The sequence below is a fragment of the Puma concolor genome, chromosome C2 (genome assembly GCF_028749965.1).
Source record: "Puma concolor isolate L17-30 chromosome C2, mPumCon1.1.hap2, whole genome shotgun sequence".
NCBI classification, from domain to species: Eukaryota; Metazoa; Chordata; class Mammalia; order Carnivora; family Felidae; genus Puma; species Puma concolor.
The window spans coordinates 42,256,374-42,273,184 of record NC_141675.1 but is presented as its reverse complement, the minus strand read 5'-3'; the positions used below and the strand labels follow the sequence as shown (position 1 = coordinate 42,273,184).

At 38.2% G+C, this 16,811-nt stretch overlaps 2 long non-coding RNA genes across 3 annotated transcripts in view; one reads left to right on the top strand and one right to left on the bottom strand.

Moving 5' to 3' along the window:
• The window catches only part of LOC147577213 (uncharacterized), a 410,290-nt gene that overhangs the window by 24,770 nt on the left and 368,709 nt on the right, over positions 1-16,811 (bottom strand). The window contains exon 6 of one of the 2 annotated variants that reach the window (XR_015240030.1): positions 12,261-13,059. The exons of the other annotated variant lie outside the window; for it this stretch is intronic. This is a non-coding gene — a long non-coding RNA (uncharacterized LOC147577213). Of the gene's footprint in view, positions 1-12,260; positions 13,060-16,811 lie in introns of those variants that run through there. 2 annotated transcript variants of the gene reach the window in all.
• The window catches only part of LOC147577214 (uncharacterized), a 323,491-nt gene that overhangs the window by 260,039 nt on the left and 46,641 nt on the right, over positions 1-16,811 (top strand). The window lies entirely within an intron of this gene.

The following is a 16,811-nucleotide window of genomic DNA, read 5'->3' as shown; positions in this document are numbered from 1 at the left end:
TTCTTTTATGCCCTCTAATGGCAGCCCGAGGAAACTCCTATTGGATCCAATTTCAAGAAAATAAACTTAAAAAAAATAAACAAGCAATCACTTGAAGATTTTAATACAAATAACTGTCACACACCAGATATTTTCACTGTAGGAAAAAGATCATATGTTCATTTGCTAAACCTTAGAAAGTAGATTTTCTGGTTGATTTTTCATAGTTTTAAAAATATTTATTTGGGTGAAAATTAAAAAAAAAATCTACTTCTAGTTTTTAGAATGTTTATATAAGTGTATTAGAGTGATAGATATTTTTCCTAAGTGCTTATTTGCTTTGGAATTAGTAAATAGGCTTGTATATTCATGCATAGATAGATACACTTTACAAATCAACTTTGTATTTGTTGTTAGATATGAATGGGAGGAGGAAGATCCAAATAGGGTGAGGAATAGGAAGATCATAACCTTTTACTGTTTTAGCACTATATGTGCTAGTGAAGGTGGCCTGAATCTCAAACATCATGGACCCTCATAGGAGATTCACTTTCAAGGTTAAAACCTTGAAGATCGACTTTCACCACATCTTAAAAATGTGCTTTTGTTAGCTGGTTCCAGCTTTATATTATAAAATCTTTTAATTTTAATTTTTATCTTTGAGAGAGAGGGGGACGCAGAGAGAGAGGGAGACACAGAATCTGAAGCAGGCTCCAGGCTCTGAGCTGTCAGCACACAGCCTGATGCGGGGCTTGAACTCAAGAACCATGAGATCAGAACCTGAGCCCAAGTCAGATGCTTAATCGACTGAGCCACCCAGGTCCCCACAGCTTTGTATTATAAAGAAGGGTGATTTGTTTTCTTGATTCTACCTTTTAGTCCTCGTTTTTGCTATTTTTCTTGCTTTCTTCCTGGCTCAAGACTGTTGCCTTATACCCAGTTGCAGTTTTTCTGCTTCAATACCAGTCTTGAAATGGAGCTTTTGTTCTTGATGATGGAGGAAACAGAATGGAGGCATCTGCCAGCTGATTGGAGAATAACTTTGTCTCCACATGTCAGTGCACCTTTGTTCATTGCCCCATAAGAACTACATTTTTTTTGCAAAATGCTGTTAGAAAATTTTCTTGCCTATAGTGTTTACCTAGAATAATACTTAAAAACATCACTATAGCTAAATATCATTATATACATATCCTAAAAAAGATATGTTCATAAAATTGTTGTCTCCTTATAAAAATTTAAAACTTCTATGATATTCTACCAATATTGAACTATTCTCCAGAATTACATACAGACATAAAATAGGCTGAACACACAAAAGCTCTTTGAGCCAGGGACTATAATCCTAATTATAATAGCTCCTGTTTATTGAACACCTACCACAGTTTACCTAGTCTTCGCCTCAGCTCTACACAAAGAAGTCTCTGTTCTCATTTGACTCACCAGAAACTGAGGCTCAAAGAGCGGGAGTAATTTGCCGAGGGTCACAGTGACATCAGGAGGCAGAACTGGGCTTCTGACTCCCCTATGACCTTCGTGAGAAGGTTGTAGGAGGAGAATAGAGAGCTGAGTGTGACTTTTTGTTTTCTCCCTACTGTTCTTCAAGATGTTTGAATGATCTTCATCTTTAAAATTTCATTTGAGATAAGAGACAAGTGTTGCAATAGAGCTTGATGAATTAGTGCTTTGCAGCTAGACCAGGGTTCAAATTTAGGCTGGGCCACTTCCCAAGTGTGATACATCCAGTATGTTATCTCTTTCCATCGATAGAAAAAGATAATAGTAGCCATTTCATAGGAGTTTTGTGAGGATTAAATAATATATACTGCCTAACTCACAAAAAATCCTTTGTAAAAAAGGTTATCTTGTTGATATTTTTGAATTCTGGTGTCTTATTTTAAGGATTAATGATTCAGTTTTAAAAGGAGGGAATAAAAAATACATGCTGTATGTGAATATTATTTTCTAGATACTTCTTTATAACTGTAGGTATTGCCATACACAACATTTTATTCTACTTCACTGAATAAGTGAAAGCACCAAAATATATTTTACTCTACGTTAATGAGTGAAAGGGTTTTTAAATAATAACAATAAGTAACACAAATAAATAATAAGTGAAATAATTACTATTACGTAAAAAATGTACAATTCCAACAAACTGCTCATCTAACAATAATTTTTTAACGCAACTGAATCTTTGGACCAAAAGTGTAGCTTTTACATCTGGAACTCTGGTTTTATACTGGTTTGGAACATGTGAAGAGATGGAAATGTTTCCTGAAATTGAGGGATACTGTGCTGGGCATTTTAAATGTATCATCGTATTAGAAACTCACAATCCCTGTTGGATATGTTTTTCTTTTTTAATCACCCAGTTTGCAGATGAAAATCTGAGACTTTTTAAAATTCTTTTTAAATGTTTATTTTTATTTTTGAGAGAGACACATAGCATGAGTCGGCCAGGAGCAGAGAGAGAGGGAGACAGAATCCAAAGCAGGGTCCAGGCTCTGAGCTGTCAGCACAGTGCCTGATGCAGGGCTCTAACTCACGTACCATGAGATCACGACCTGAGCCAAGTCAGACGCTTAAGCAACTGAGCCACCCAGGCACCCCAAGAATCTGAGATTTAAGAGTAGCTACATAACTTGCCTAATGTCACACAGCTAATAAGAGACACAGCTAGATGTTTACCTCCAGAGTTGATAGTAATAACATCGCCACATTCTTCTAATTGGTCAAGCCATTTCCATTTTAAAATAACCACTTACAGAAACAAGCATGAAATAAAAGGGATACAGACACTGCTTCAACTAGGTTTGCTGGAATGAACAAAGGAAGGACAGTAAAAATGAAGCTTTCTAGGATTTGGTACTGCTAACCTTCCAGCACACATGCTTCTTGAAGAATCATTCCTTTAAAGGAATTGTCATATTAAATTAAAAATCATTAAGTGACAGAGAACTTAAAAACTGCATGGTAAATTATTTTCTCCTTTTGCTGTATCCTGGGGGGCACCCAGAATGACAATGCTATAATTTTAAGTAGGCTTGCATGTGGCTTATGGTAGGTAACCATATTATCATGCACCCCCTTCATTTGAATAAATTACTTTTTTTTTTCATTTTATGTCTGAAAAGCTTACTGCTATCCATTCTAAGTATGCAGCTGTCTTATTGATTCCTCCTGGAGGAACTTGCTGACTTCAATAGGTGATATAAGAATAAAAGAATTTAGCTGTTCCTATTCCTCAAGGGCAGAGAAGTATATGTCTTCTTTATCCTCCAGCCATGCAGACCCCTAAGCATTTTTCATAATGCATCTGGTTTTTCTATTTGAGTCATTCTCTTATCTTCAAATACCTTGTAACACTTCCCCAATGGGGCTGCAGTTTGCTGCCTCAGCAAGTTAACTGTAAAACTAAAAACTTTTTATGTTTAATAGTGTGAGGCCACTTGGGTCTTTCTCCGAAGTGATGAGTATGATAAAACATGGCATTTTGTTAATTTCTGGTACTATTTACTGGCTGTTTGATTAGAAGAGGAAATAAGTCTTAACAATAAAGTCCAGATCTTAGAATATAAGATTTTAAGTTTTCATCTGAACCTTAAAGAATGAGTTCACTTACATTTTAATCTGGGTTTTAGAAACATCATTATTAGCTTTGGGGGCCTTTCAGCAATCATGGGGGAAAAATCATGCACATGGAGTTAAAAAAAAAAAAAAGTACCAGTTTCTGGTCCTGGTCCTGCCATTTCATAGCTTCAGGAAGTAATCTGCCCCACTAAGTCTTAGCATCTTCATTTATAAAGTAGCCTATCTTTCGATCTCACAGGGTTGTTGTAATGGTTAAATGAAGTAGTCTGTAAAAACACTTTATAAATCACAGTTCTATAAAAGCATAAAGTGTTTCTATTTTTTTATGACAGTCACACATACCTGGTTTTAGAAACTTCAATGGCTTTATTATTCCCACTTAACAAGAAGAGTTTATAAACATGCACTGAACTCCGATTAAAGACCAGCATGGTGCTAGATACCTAGGAAAGTTTCCCAGCTTCCATGTTTTGACTTGGCCTTCAGAAGGGCAGGTCCTGGAGTAGCCAGAAATGTGACCAGGAGCAGTCACATACACTTAATCAAGTACTGTATAAATTATATTATTTTCTGTGTGTGCCATAACGTGAGAAAGTTGGGAAGTCCTGCCAGGATGATGAAGAACTAAAAGCACATACATCCCCTGTTTCTTTGAAGTTTATAATCTGAGGGGGCAGCATACCAGATACTTCAGATGATTTAAGAACAATTACAAAGCACAGTACTGAATCTGAAAAGCTAAAGTACTGTTTGGATACAATTGCAATGAGAAAGATTTGAACTGGTAAAATGAATTTAGAAATTAAGCTTTCACTAGGCATTGGTGATGAATTGCATACAGAAAGAGACGGTTTATCACTAGAATTGGAGATAGGTAAGAAAAAATGTAAAAGGCAAGAAGGTTGTACTGATTATATTGCTGTTTTGTTTAAAAAATTTTTATTTTTATTTACTTTTTTCTTTTGAGACAGGGAGAGAGGGAGGGAGGGAGAGGAAGAGAAAGAACAAGCAGGGGAGGGACAGAGAAGGAAGGAGAGAGAGAGATTCCCAAGCAGCTGCATGCTGTCAGTGTGACCCCACGAACTGTGAGATCATGACCTGAGCCGAAACCAAGAGCTGGATGCTTAACCGACCGAGCCACCAGGAGCCCCTATACTGCTCATTTAGATGGGCCAAGTTAGGCTGCCATGGGAGAGCTGCACTGTGATCGTTTGGAAGAAAGCTGTGAATGCTACCCTGAAGAGTTTGGATTTGCCAGCTGTATTAATTTCCTATTGCGGCTGTAACAAATTTGGTGGCTGAAAATAACTCAAATTATCTTAGAGTTTTGGAGGTTGGAAGTCTTATCAAATGGGTTGAGAAGACTGTGTCCCTTTTGGAGGTTTTAGGGGGAGGTTCCACTTCCTTTTAAAATTTCTAGGTGCCACGTGGATTCCTTGATTCATGATCTCTTCTGTGAATCACTCTGACCCCCCCTTCTTCGATCATCGTATTGCCTTCTGTCTGGCTGTGACCCTCCTGTGTTATTAACTTAGGCCCACACATCTAATCCAGGGCAATCTACCAATCCCCAAATTCATAACTTAATCACGTTGCATAGTCGCTTTTGCCATTCAAAGTAACGTATTTGCAGGTTCCAGGGAATAGGATGTGGACATCTTTTGGGGAGGGCACTCTTCAGTCTATTGCATCAGTATAGTTAATATGTGGTTCTAGGTTTTGAAAAGGAAGTTTAGGTGATTTTGTTTCTGGTATATAATATTTTCGTGTGTGTGTGTGTAACCACTCATGTGCATATATACAGGCAATGTTTTCAAAAAAAGTACTTTACATCTAACCAAATACACTATATATTAATACCTGTATTGTATGAATGAATTGTATTTGTTTTATTCTCCATTGTTTACCCATTGTCTGTTGAAATGTCAGGCACATAGTATATTCATAATACTTCAATGAGGTATATTGGGCAAGGAGCCTCTCTCTGACAAGAAAAATGGTATTTACCAGCTAGAATAAGCCCTTCTATCATATGAATGATTTAGACTAATTATTTCAGGGAATAAAAACCTGTAAAGACAGCAAAGAGAGTGGATAGATAGCCATGACTGATGAGTTCACCATCATGCCCTCTGTCTCATACTTTACCAAATTCTGATGTTATCATTGATTTACACAACAGCATCACCGATCTAAATAATGGGCAACTTAAATTAGCACGTTCTCTTCCACCTCCTCCTCCACATTCTTCTCCATCTTCCATCTCTAGTGCCTAATAAAATTACAAGTTCATAGTAGATTCTTTTTTTTATTTTTTAATGTTTATTTTTTATTTTTTAGAGAGAGAGACAGAGAGCCTGCAGGGGTGGGGACAGAGAGAGAGGGACACACAGAATCCAAAGCAGGCTTCAGGCTCTGAGCTGTCAGCACAGCAGCCGATGCGGGGCTCGAACCCACGAACTGTGGACATCGTGACCTGAGCCTAAGTCGGATGCTTAACTGAATGAGCCACCCAGGTAGCCCCATAGTAGATTCTTTATTCAGCTTTCCTATAGATTGCCAACAACAAATTATAAAATACAGTGACAAAAGAATCCCATTTATTTAGCAAAAACATCTGGAAATAAACCGTGTATCTAATAACTACTAATAGACTATAAAAGATGAAGAAATTTCTAGTTCAGAAGTTTCAATAAAATTGAAGATCCTAGTCCTGACTAAATGAATACCCAAATTTAAGGCATTTCCAGCAACTTTTCAATGGAGTTATTTTTGTAATTTGACAAAATGATTAAAAAAAATTATGTGAGAATAAAGCTACGAGAACCAATTTTGCTTATGAAAATAAAGATGGATAATTATATTATCAGATATTAATAAGTAATATTAAAACAGTATGGTTCTGACATTATAATAGATAAAGATGGAACAGAAAAGAGACTCCTAAAATGTGTGTGTGAGTGTGTGTGTGTGTTCATGTCACAGATATTATTTCAAATCAGTATAGAAAGGCTAGATGATTCCGAAAACAGTTTTGGGACATGTGAAGAATCGTATAGGACAAAAATTAGATCCCTACCTACCACTATAAAAAAATGCAGATTATCGTATTTTGGAAATTAAAATACATGAACTAGTGAATAGTTAAATAATCCTGTAGTTGGGAAAGCATTTATATGCAGGCCATCTCTACAGAAAATCACATTATAAAGGACGAGGAGATTTGATTATGGAACAGAACAGGACAAAGGTGACTAATTTGGGGGCACCTGAGTGACCCGACTTCGGCTCAGATCATGATGTCCACAGTTCGTGGGTTCCAGGCCCATGTCAGGTGTTGTGCTGACAGCTCAGATCCTGAAGCCTGTTTTGGACTCTGTGTGTCCCTCTCTCTCTGCCCCTCCACTGCTTGCACTCCGTGTTTCTCTGTCTCTCTCTCACAAAGAAATAAACATTAAAAACATTTTTTTTACAAAAAGTGACTAATTTGGGAATATGTTTAATTTAGGCATCATACCTTTTCCAGATTATCAAAGAGAACCCATAATTGCCAGCCAAATTTAATTTGTCACCCCTTTCTCTTTTATAGAAGTTGCATATTTCTTCTTTGAAACAGTCAATGTGCTGGGGCACCTGGGTGGCTCAGTTGGTTAAGCCTCCAACCCTTGATTTCGGCTCAGGTCATGAACTCACAATATGTGGGATAGAGCTCCACATTAGGTGGAGTCTGCTTGGGATTCTCTCTCTCCCTCTCTCTGCCCCTCCCCTACTTGCACTCTGTCCCTCAAAATAAAAAGTTGTCTCTGTGCACAATAACCTTGAGATTGAGAGCATGCACGCGAACGGGTGCACCTAAGGGAACTCTTGTACAGGAGAAGAGGAAAGAAGAAGGAAGGGAAGGTGGGATAGGGCAGGGGGAAGGCGAGGTAGTGGGGAAAGAAAGAAAAGTGGCAAGCTCTGAGATCTCAGTAGTGGAGGAGTATCTTTTGGAAGGTGCATAAGGAATGTCACTAAGGCAGCTGCTGAGTTTGAGTTTCATTTATTGGGAACACGGATGAATATGAGGTGACAGTCTGCAGCCCCATATTTTATTGCAGGGATGCATGCATCTCAAGAGGGTGTAGAGGAGAGAAAAATATGGAAGCAACGTGTCACCCTTTAATATCCCTCTCTTCACTTCCACTGTCATCCAAGTGACCCAATCTCTTAGCCACTCAATATTTGGCATGCTTCCTCTCAGACAGCTCTTGATATTCATTTCAAACACTCTTCACTTGGGTGTCAACTTCGTGGTAGCACGGAATGAGTTGTCCCCGGGCCCACGTCACTTTGGAGATGGCTCTATTGGTAAATCCTCGCTCTAAGAAGCAAGAATGGAACAAGCAACATTAGGTCCTAGAGATCTTACTACACGAGTGAGCGCCCCAGAGTTTGCTGCTTCTTTTAAAACTATGTGAACATGATACACCAAATGAAACCCCAAGGCAAAGTCTCATCTCAATGGAATCTGTGGTTTTAGACTTGTGAAACTTATTTAGGTGAAACTTGGGTTTCCCACAGCTGCGCCTGAATCTTCCCATGGCAAGAGCCTTTACATCACTGAAGACTGAAGCTTAGGGAACACATCTGCTTAATTTATTGCTATGGTCAGTTCTGTCAGCAGAGGGAAGAATGGAGATAAACCTATTAGACTATAGCTATAGAATAAATCAAAATAGTCATTTTAAAAGCTCAGTTTTAAAACATAGACTGTAAATCAGTGTGATGATGCTAAGTATAAGGAATATTTACAGGAAAGAATACCAAGGAAATTCATTCTTTATAAAATGATTCTTTTAGTTATGGCCACTGCCGGAACAGTAGAAATATCACCTTATCCTGTCTCATGTCCATAAAAAGATTTTATGAAGGGCTTGTTTATGGAGAAAGGTAATACACAAGTGGTAGTTAAATAGAATTACAGCTAAGCCAGTGTATTTAAGAGCTGGTATTGCTAATGTTTAATAGAGTACTAGAGATTTGTTTTAATTATTAATCCCTAATGTAAAGTAACATTTTGACATAGGGTTTTTCAATCGCTGGAATTAATAGATTAATTATTTAAAACAAGCTTTACCATCTTAAACTTTTATAGTTGACACATGATGTCACAGAGTTGGATCTTTGAACAAATCACCTCACCTCCCTGTGCCTCCGTTTTACTTTTATTGAATACGAGTATGAAGTAGTTTATCTCTAACTTTTTTCTCACCTCTAAACTTGAACAATTCCAATGGTCTTTGAAGATACAGAGCACTCTGTATATCTCTGCTGTTACTAACCAAAGAAAACAAAGCAAAACAGAAGTCTAGAATTTCTCTGAGGACGTTTGGTGTGTGGCTCATTTAACACATATTTATGGGATTCCTACTGCCACAGTGCAATTTTAAGGGAAACCTCTTCCCCACATTTTAACACGTATGAATTTGAGATTAGTTTTACATGTGATGGCATGCAATAATTATATCTTTAACAGCATTTCCCCCCTTATGGGTACCTAAATAAGGGCTCAATTTATTCTTTATGGAGTCTTAGGGTTGGTGAAATTCAAAATATGCCAGGCAATGTGCTATGTGCTGAGGATGCCTGGTCTCTCCTCTCAGAAAGCTTTCATTCTAAACGTAGAGCCACAGAAAGAAGTGTTAAAGCTGCAAGGGTGCGGGGTGCCTGGGTGGCGCAGTCGGTTAAGCGTCCGACTTCAGCCAGGTCACGATCTCGCGGTCCGTAGGTTCGAGCCCCGCGTCGGGCTCTGGGCTGATGGCTCAGAGCCTGGAGCCTGTTTCCGATTCTGTGTCTCCCTCTCTCTCTGTCCCTCCCCCGTTCATGCTCTGTCTCTCTCTGTCCCAAAAAAAAAATAAATAAATGTTGAAAAAAAAATTAAAAAAAGAAAAAAGCTACAAGGGTGTTACACATGTTGTGAGATTATATCACAACTGTCCTCGTCCAGTACAAGCCTTATTTCCACCCTCTGCTCTTTCTACTTCTCTGCTATAGGCTGTTCTATCCACATCATAAATAATCTCTATGCTAAATTGTGTGTGCTTCAAGAATACACAATAATTTTAACATATTATTTCTGGATTAATTTTCTGTACCAGTGAGATACCCATCTGACCTGGATGGGGGGGGGGGGGAATGTGAATGATTTCTTTATAATAATATCTGTCAATAATTGCGTACTTGTTTTCTAGCTTCCACCCCAAATTTAGTGTTTGGTTTTTTTTTTTAAGTTTATTTATTTATGTTGACAGGGAGGGGTGGGGGAAGGGCAGAGAGAGGAGAGAGAGAGAATCCCAAGCAGGCTCAGCACCGTCAGCACAGAGCCCAATGCGGGGCTCAATCAATCCTGCGAACCAGGAGATCATGAGCTGAGCTGAAATCAAGAGTCAGATGCTTAACTGACTGAGCCACCCAGGCGCCCCTAGTGTCCATTTTTATGGACCAATTTAATCCTCAGTTGATTTTGTAAAAAAGTTCACAATTTATGTTATTCATTGTCTCAATCTGTAAATAGTTACCACTCTATAATATCTTTCCGATTTTTAAAAATTATGACTTTGGCAACAGGGTTTGGCACTGTGGACTTGTATTCAGAGATGAGATGTGTTACAAGATGAGGTCAGAGGTAAAAATCACACTTTTCCTTGGGAACCATAGCCATGGTACGAGATGTATGCCAGTTACAGGTAGAGCTGCTCTGCCTGGTAAAATCAAAATGATTCATTCTTGTTATTGAAAATGCTGGGAGACGCAGAATAGGTGGACATGAGAAGGGAAAGGGGGGAAGGGAAAGAATAGAGGAAGTGGCAGGTGGGTGGAGCCTTAGGCAATCAAAGCTTAGTACTTGAGGTAAAGATGAGGAGATGAGCCTCAGACTGACAATGCGGAGTCAGATGCACAAGGCATAGTCCCTCATGCATACGACTGGTTTTGGTTCTCTTTATGGAACATGACGACTTGTAAACAGAAGTAATCTTCACTATGTTTGTATTCATTAATTATTTTCCATCTTCTAATGTATTTTTCCATAGCAGCTATAGACAGATTTCTGTATTTACTTTGCTGCTATACTTTGTACTTTGTAACAAAAAGCATTTTTGTCATTTCATTCCACAGGGTTTTAAATTATAATGCTCATGGCTGCACCATTCATTCATTCAATTGATACATTTTGAGTGTCTACTATATATCAGAGTTTGCTATTGGTACTGAAAAAAAAAAAAAGCCATGACTTGCATAAGATTTTAAGTGGAAAACGAGCTTAATTAATTATTCCCACATTGCTAGGCATTTAGGTTGTTTAAAATTTCCCCCCACAGGAACCTCTTTGATATATATATGAATACACACACACACACACACACACACACATTTCTTTCCTTTCTGTTGTCTCCTTAGAAATAGAATTGCTTCCAAAGAGCATTTGGGGGTGAGGGGGTGGGGATAAGTGGGCTCTTGATTTACAGTAAAACATTTTAATGTTTTGACATCAAAATTATTTGCTTACAAATAATGACAAAACTTTACTATTGTTTTGCTAGTGTCATTTAAGATGGAGATATAGAGACATTTTATAACTATGGGCCTTTGGTAAATAATTGGTTTGAATTAGTTATATTATCTTAATTGTGTTTACAGTCTTCTAATTAAAAATGTAGTTTTAGTTCTTAAAGGAATTAATGGGTATGGGTTCCACTTGTGGATACCTAGAACTAATAAGATGGAAATGACCAAATAAAAATAGACATGATTTTTAGAAATGTTACTTAAGCAGAGTCAGTGACATTATGGAAAATGGAGAAATGCTCATTAACAAAGAAACCTGAACTTTAAAGAAGGCCTGGAAGACATCCTCTTGGAACAAATCCTAATTTTGTGAGGGACGTAACAGATGATCTAAGAAGTCCTTTGCTTTCTGGGACACTATAATAAAAAGATAATTCATGTTCTCATTGTGGTACATAGGGATTTAGAAACATTACTCATACCCATCACCTGCTCATTGGTGAAAGATTAAAATCCTTGTAAATAATACGCACATGTATGTAAGCATCATACATTCCATATAACTGTTTCTGATGCAAGCATCTTCCTCTGATAAAACCACCTCCAAAGCTTTATGGACATTCTTTCTAGTTATTCGCATGGGATATGGGCATGAATGTATCAGTTACCTCTTTCAGCAGACAACCAAAACTGAGTAAAGGAAGTTAATACAGCAGCTTTAATTTTTAAAAAATATAAAATCAAACTGACAAGACAATTAGGCTGTTAGGAAAGGCCTGCAAACAGTGGATACTGTTTTATAAACAAAAACCAATAAAAAATCTACTTAAATATCAAAGAGATATCGATCATAGATCACAGACTTCCCTTTAACATGGTAAATTGGTCTGTTTCATTCTTTTTTTTTTTTTAATTTTTTTTTTTTTCAACGTTGATTTATTCTTGGGACAGAGAGAGACAGAGCATGAATGGAGGAGGGGCAGAGAGAGAGGGAGACACAGAATCGGAAACAGGCTCCAGGCTCTGAGCCATCAGCCCAGAGCCCGACGCGGGGCTCGAACTCACGGACCGCGAGATCGTGACCTGGCTGAAGTCGGACGCTTAACCGACTGCGCCACCCAGGCGCCCCTGGTCTGTTTCATTCTTTATTAAAGAGAGATAAAAAGGTTATTCAATATTTCCAAATATAACTTTTTTTTTTTACTTCAGTGATATTAGTTCCCAAACCACTAAACTACTTACTTTAGTAGAATTCCAGTATTATCAATGTTTCAGAGAGAGAGAAAATAAGAGAGCACATTTCAGCAGGGAACATGACTGCACAGATACGCCATTTGAAGATACTATAAAACAGTGTTTTTCAAATGACCTAATCCAGTGTGGGTCCTTTTACCTTGCAATTTCCTTTCCAAAGTTGCATACCCACATCTTTAAAGTAGAAACTCTGTATAGTTCTACTTTAACTTTCTGGCAAGAAGTTGAGTTCTGAACCATTTAGAGATGTTGTGTATGACTCCATAACTAATTGAGGGAAAGACCTATCCCACTTAAATAGTGGGTAGACCTCAGCTTGCTCGAGCATCTGGAACAAAACCTAGTGTTTGTACCTGTTGTTTCTCAGAGGACACTCACTATATTTACTCTCTCTTCGTGATAGTTCCATACGTGTGTCACTTTAGCTTTGTGAAAATCTTGATGGTAAACTTATGGTGTGATTAGAGGGCTATTTTATTGGTAGGGTTTTAAAGATCAAGTCACATTTATGTATGTCAAAGTCTATTTTCCTTGAAAGTCTAAAAATGGGAGTGCCTGTGCTGATTATGTTTATCACCATGGTTGTGTCAGATAGCTGTGATAGGTCCCTCAAATGAGAAGCCAGACAGGAGGAGGGTCACAAGATGACTAGAACGTAGAAACTTGGTCTTCTGGCTTTGAATACTGCAAAGACAAACCAATGAGCAGATTATTTAGGAAAATGGAAGTAAAGATGCCACCTTCCATTCCCACCTGCGATACTATGACTTCCTCCTGACTCTAGCCTCTGGCTTCAGTTTTATTCTCTTCATTCATTCTCCAGCCGGCATACACAAACCCAATTCTGACTCTGCTTAAACCCTAAGTATTTCCCCATAACTACTCACCACTGAGTAAGTGTCAACTATAATAACTTATATACACCATCTTTCTTCATTTCACCACTTCAATTGTCGAACTCCAACCACACTGGATTAGTTGCAGAGCCCAGGAAGCACTCTACTCAAGATGGTGCACATGCTACTTCCTCTTGGTACCAGTTAAAGATTTCTAGGCTACAATTTGTAGAAACCTCAATCCAAACTGGCTTCGACAATAAACATATTATTTCACATATTGAGACATTCGGGACAGCTCCCCATAACAAAGAATTCATTCGACAAATGTCATCAAAGACAGTTTTTTTTTCTACCTTCTGTCTATTATCTTTGGTTATTACATTTTTCTTCAGGCTGGAAACAAGATGGCTGAAGCATTTCCAGGACAAAGTTCCAGCACAAAAATGTGAATATCAGCAGAGTCAGAATTTGATCACATATGCATTCCAGAACCATTGGACTTATCCTTAGATCTGTGGTTCTCAACATGGGGTGGGGGGTGATTTTGTCCTCCAGCTGAGTTTTAGTAATGTCTGGAGATAATTTTGGTTGTCACAGTGAGGGGAGGAGGGCGTACTAATGCCATCTAGTGGGTGGAGGTCAAGTATGTTGCTAAATATTTTACAATGGACACAACAGTCTCCCTCCTTCACCCTACAAAACCCAAAACAAGAAATTATCCAGCACCAAGTATCAATAGTTCCATGGTTGAGAAACTCTACCTTAGACCAATTAGAACCATGCATGGATCTGGGGATAGGGTTTGCTTCTTCTGAGGCATATGGTTGTGTATGGGAATGTTGGATGTCTCAGCAAAACTAGAGTTCTGTTAAGAAGGAATATGAATGGGAAAGGATGTTGGATTTGTAACCAACAGAGTCTACTATACCCTGCCTGGGTTCTTTTTGTTCTTCATCAGTTGTCCAACTCATATCTACACTACAGACAATACTTTCTTTGGAACATCTCCTCTGAATATCGTCTCCTCTTCCCAAATAGTTTCTTTCTCCTGGCTGGGTTACATATTTCCAGTGGACTCTTTTTTTTTTTAATGTTTTTTTTTAACGTTTATTTATTTTTGAGACAGAGAGAGAGCATGAACGGGGGAGGGTCAGGGAGAGAGGGAGACACAGAATCTGAAACAGGCTCCAGGCTCTGAGCTATCAGCACAGAGCCCGACGCGGGGCTCGAACTTGCGGACCATGAGATCATGACCTGAGCTGAAGTTGGACCCTTAACCGACTGAGCCACCCAGGCGCCCCTCCAGTGGACTCTTAATATGGGTGCTACCTCATATCATTATACTCATTCCTTGGAATTTCAATTATCCTTTTTCTAAATCTTTCAACAGTGTGTAATGTTTTCAAGCTGTAGGGACTACGTCCTTTTTATGTAAAAAAGGTTCATCAGGAAGCGAAGTATATACTAGATAGTAGACGAGCAAGAAGTGGTGGTTCAGTGAAGAAAATAACTCACATTCCTAAATTTATTTCCTTGTGACCTAAACCTCTGGGGAGTTCCTGAAGTTCCCTAAGTCAACCCTGGCTTTGACACTTCACACCTGACACAAAAATACCACGGTGTGACTGATTCTAGACTTGCTCTCTGGCTTCTATCACTACTCCCAAATGGCTTTTAAACATGTTGACTCTTCTGTGTTTAGCATATGGGTCATTGTATCCACTACTGTCATGAAAACATCATGAGATATCATTCAGGCCTCCACTGAGGGAATACTTCTGTCGTCATATATTCATGGTAAGAAAGGGCAAAACAGAAGAAATGTTCATGATAATCAATACTGAAGGGTTAAGCTGTAAGAGTTCTACAAGAAAACTGGAACTTTGCCTTTTTTAATGTAATTTTATTTTTTACTTTCACCAATTGCTAGAAGGGGAAAAGGAATATTGTGACATGCAGTAGGTACTTCGATTAGATCCTGACAGAATCAATTGCTATTTTTGTTGAAGTAATGAAAACAGCATTTTGATTTGAACCTCATAGGATACGAATGTAAACAGCCATGTTTCATGTTCCTTCACAAAAGCTTTATTTTCTAAAACAATTGGTAATATCACAGTGTATCTCGCCTTTCAAAAACAGAGGGTTCATAATGGATTTGTATTCATATAATTTTATTGTATATCAGAAAGCAGAATATATTCTCATTAAAACAGCAGGAGAAAAATAAAGAAATCTCAACTTAATTAAGGTGATGTTAAAGTTGATGTACTTAGAGATATATATGAGTTTTCAATGTAAACGTCTACTTTCAGGGGTCTGTAAGATGAGGGTAAAGTCTTCTTAAGCAGAAAGTTTTAATAAAGCCACAAACCAATTTAGCATATTCCTGGGAGAAAATATTAAAGAGAAAGGAAGGATATAGGAAATTTATTTTTAGTGCACTATTTGAAATTGCTTTTTCTACATGTAGTACACTTAACATAATATTCTTTGAAATAATGCATATTTGAATCTTTAGGTCAGACACCACTGGCTTTTTTCAAACTACCATAAGATCGTTAATCTGTTAGTTTTCTCCATCATCACCATTATAATTTTGCTTACAGCGTTATTGCTTCCTCTAGAGCTCCTGCTGGGGCCTTCCGACTGCTCACTCTCCTTCCATACTTGTTTCCCACACAAGCCCTTCACCCGCTGAATCATTGAATTGAGTATGTCACTCCTTTTCTTGATAACCTTCAATGATTTCTCATGGCATTAAACCGTAAATTCATTAGTCTAAAAAGACCCTCATGATTTCGTCCACCTCTCCAGGTTCTCTCACTCTTGCTATGAGGGTTCTTGAGTCCCCCTCAGGTGCAAATTACACGTTACGGCCTTAAGGTTCACCTTAGTAAGCTGTTCTAACGTTGCTCTTCTCTCTACTCTGTTTCAGCCGTCCTGGCTTTTGATTGTTTGTTGCCTAACTGCACCAAACCCATTTCCATCAAATTGCTCTTTCCTCCACCTGGAATCTTCTTCCCTCAGGTCTTTACTTGGCTGGCCCATTTTCATTAGTCAAAATACAGTTAAAATATCACCTCCTCAGTATGTAAGTATCGAATCACTAAATTGTACGCCTGAAACTAATACTACACTGTATTTTTTTTTAAATAAAAACTTAAAAATATCACCTCCTCAGAGGAGCATTTGCTGACAGAAAACCTAAAGTCATCTTTCCTAACCTCAGTTACTTTCTATGACATATTCCAGTATTAAAAAACATGTTTTTCCTTATCCTAAAATTGTAATCTCCCACTCTTCCCCCATCTTACGTCCCTTCTTCTTTTATGTTTATTGTTTCCCCTACTGGAGTGTGAGCTTCAGGAAAAAACCTTTTTTTTTTTTTCTTTTTTTTCTTTTTTTTTTAGTGTTTATTTTTTTGAGAGAGGGAGAGAGAGACACGGAGACAAATAGAGTGCGAGTGGGGGATGGGCAGAGAGCGGGAGACACAGTATCCGAAGCAGGTTCCAGGCTCCGAGCTGTCAGCACAGAGTCCAACAAGGGGCTCAAACTCACTGACTGTGAGATTATGACCTGAGCCAAAGTTGGGCG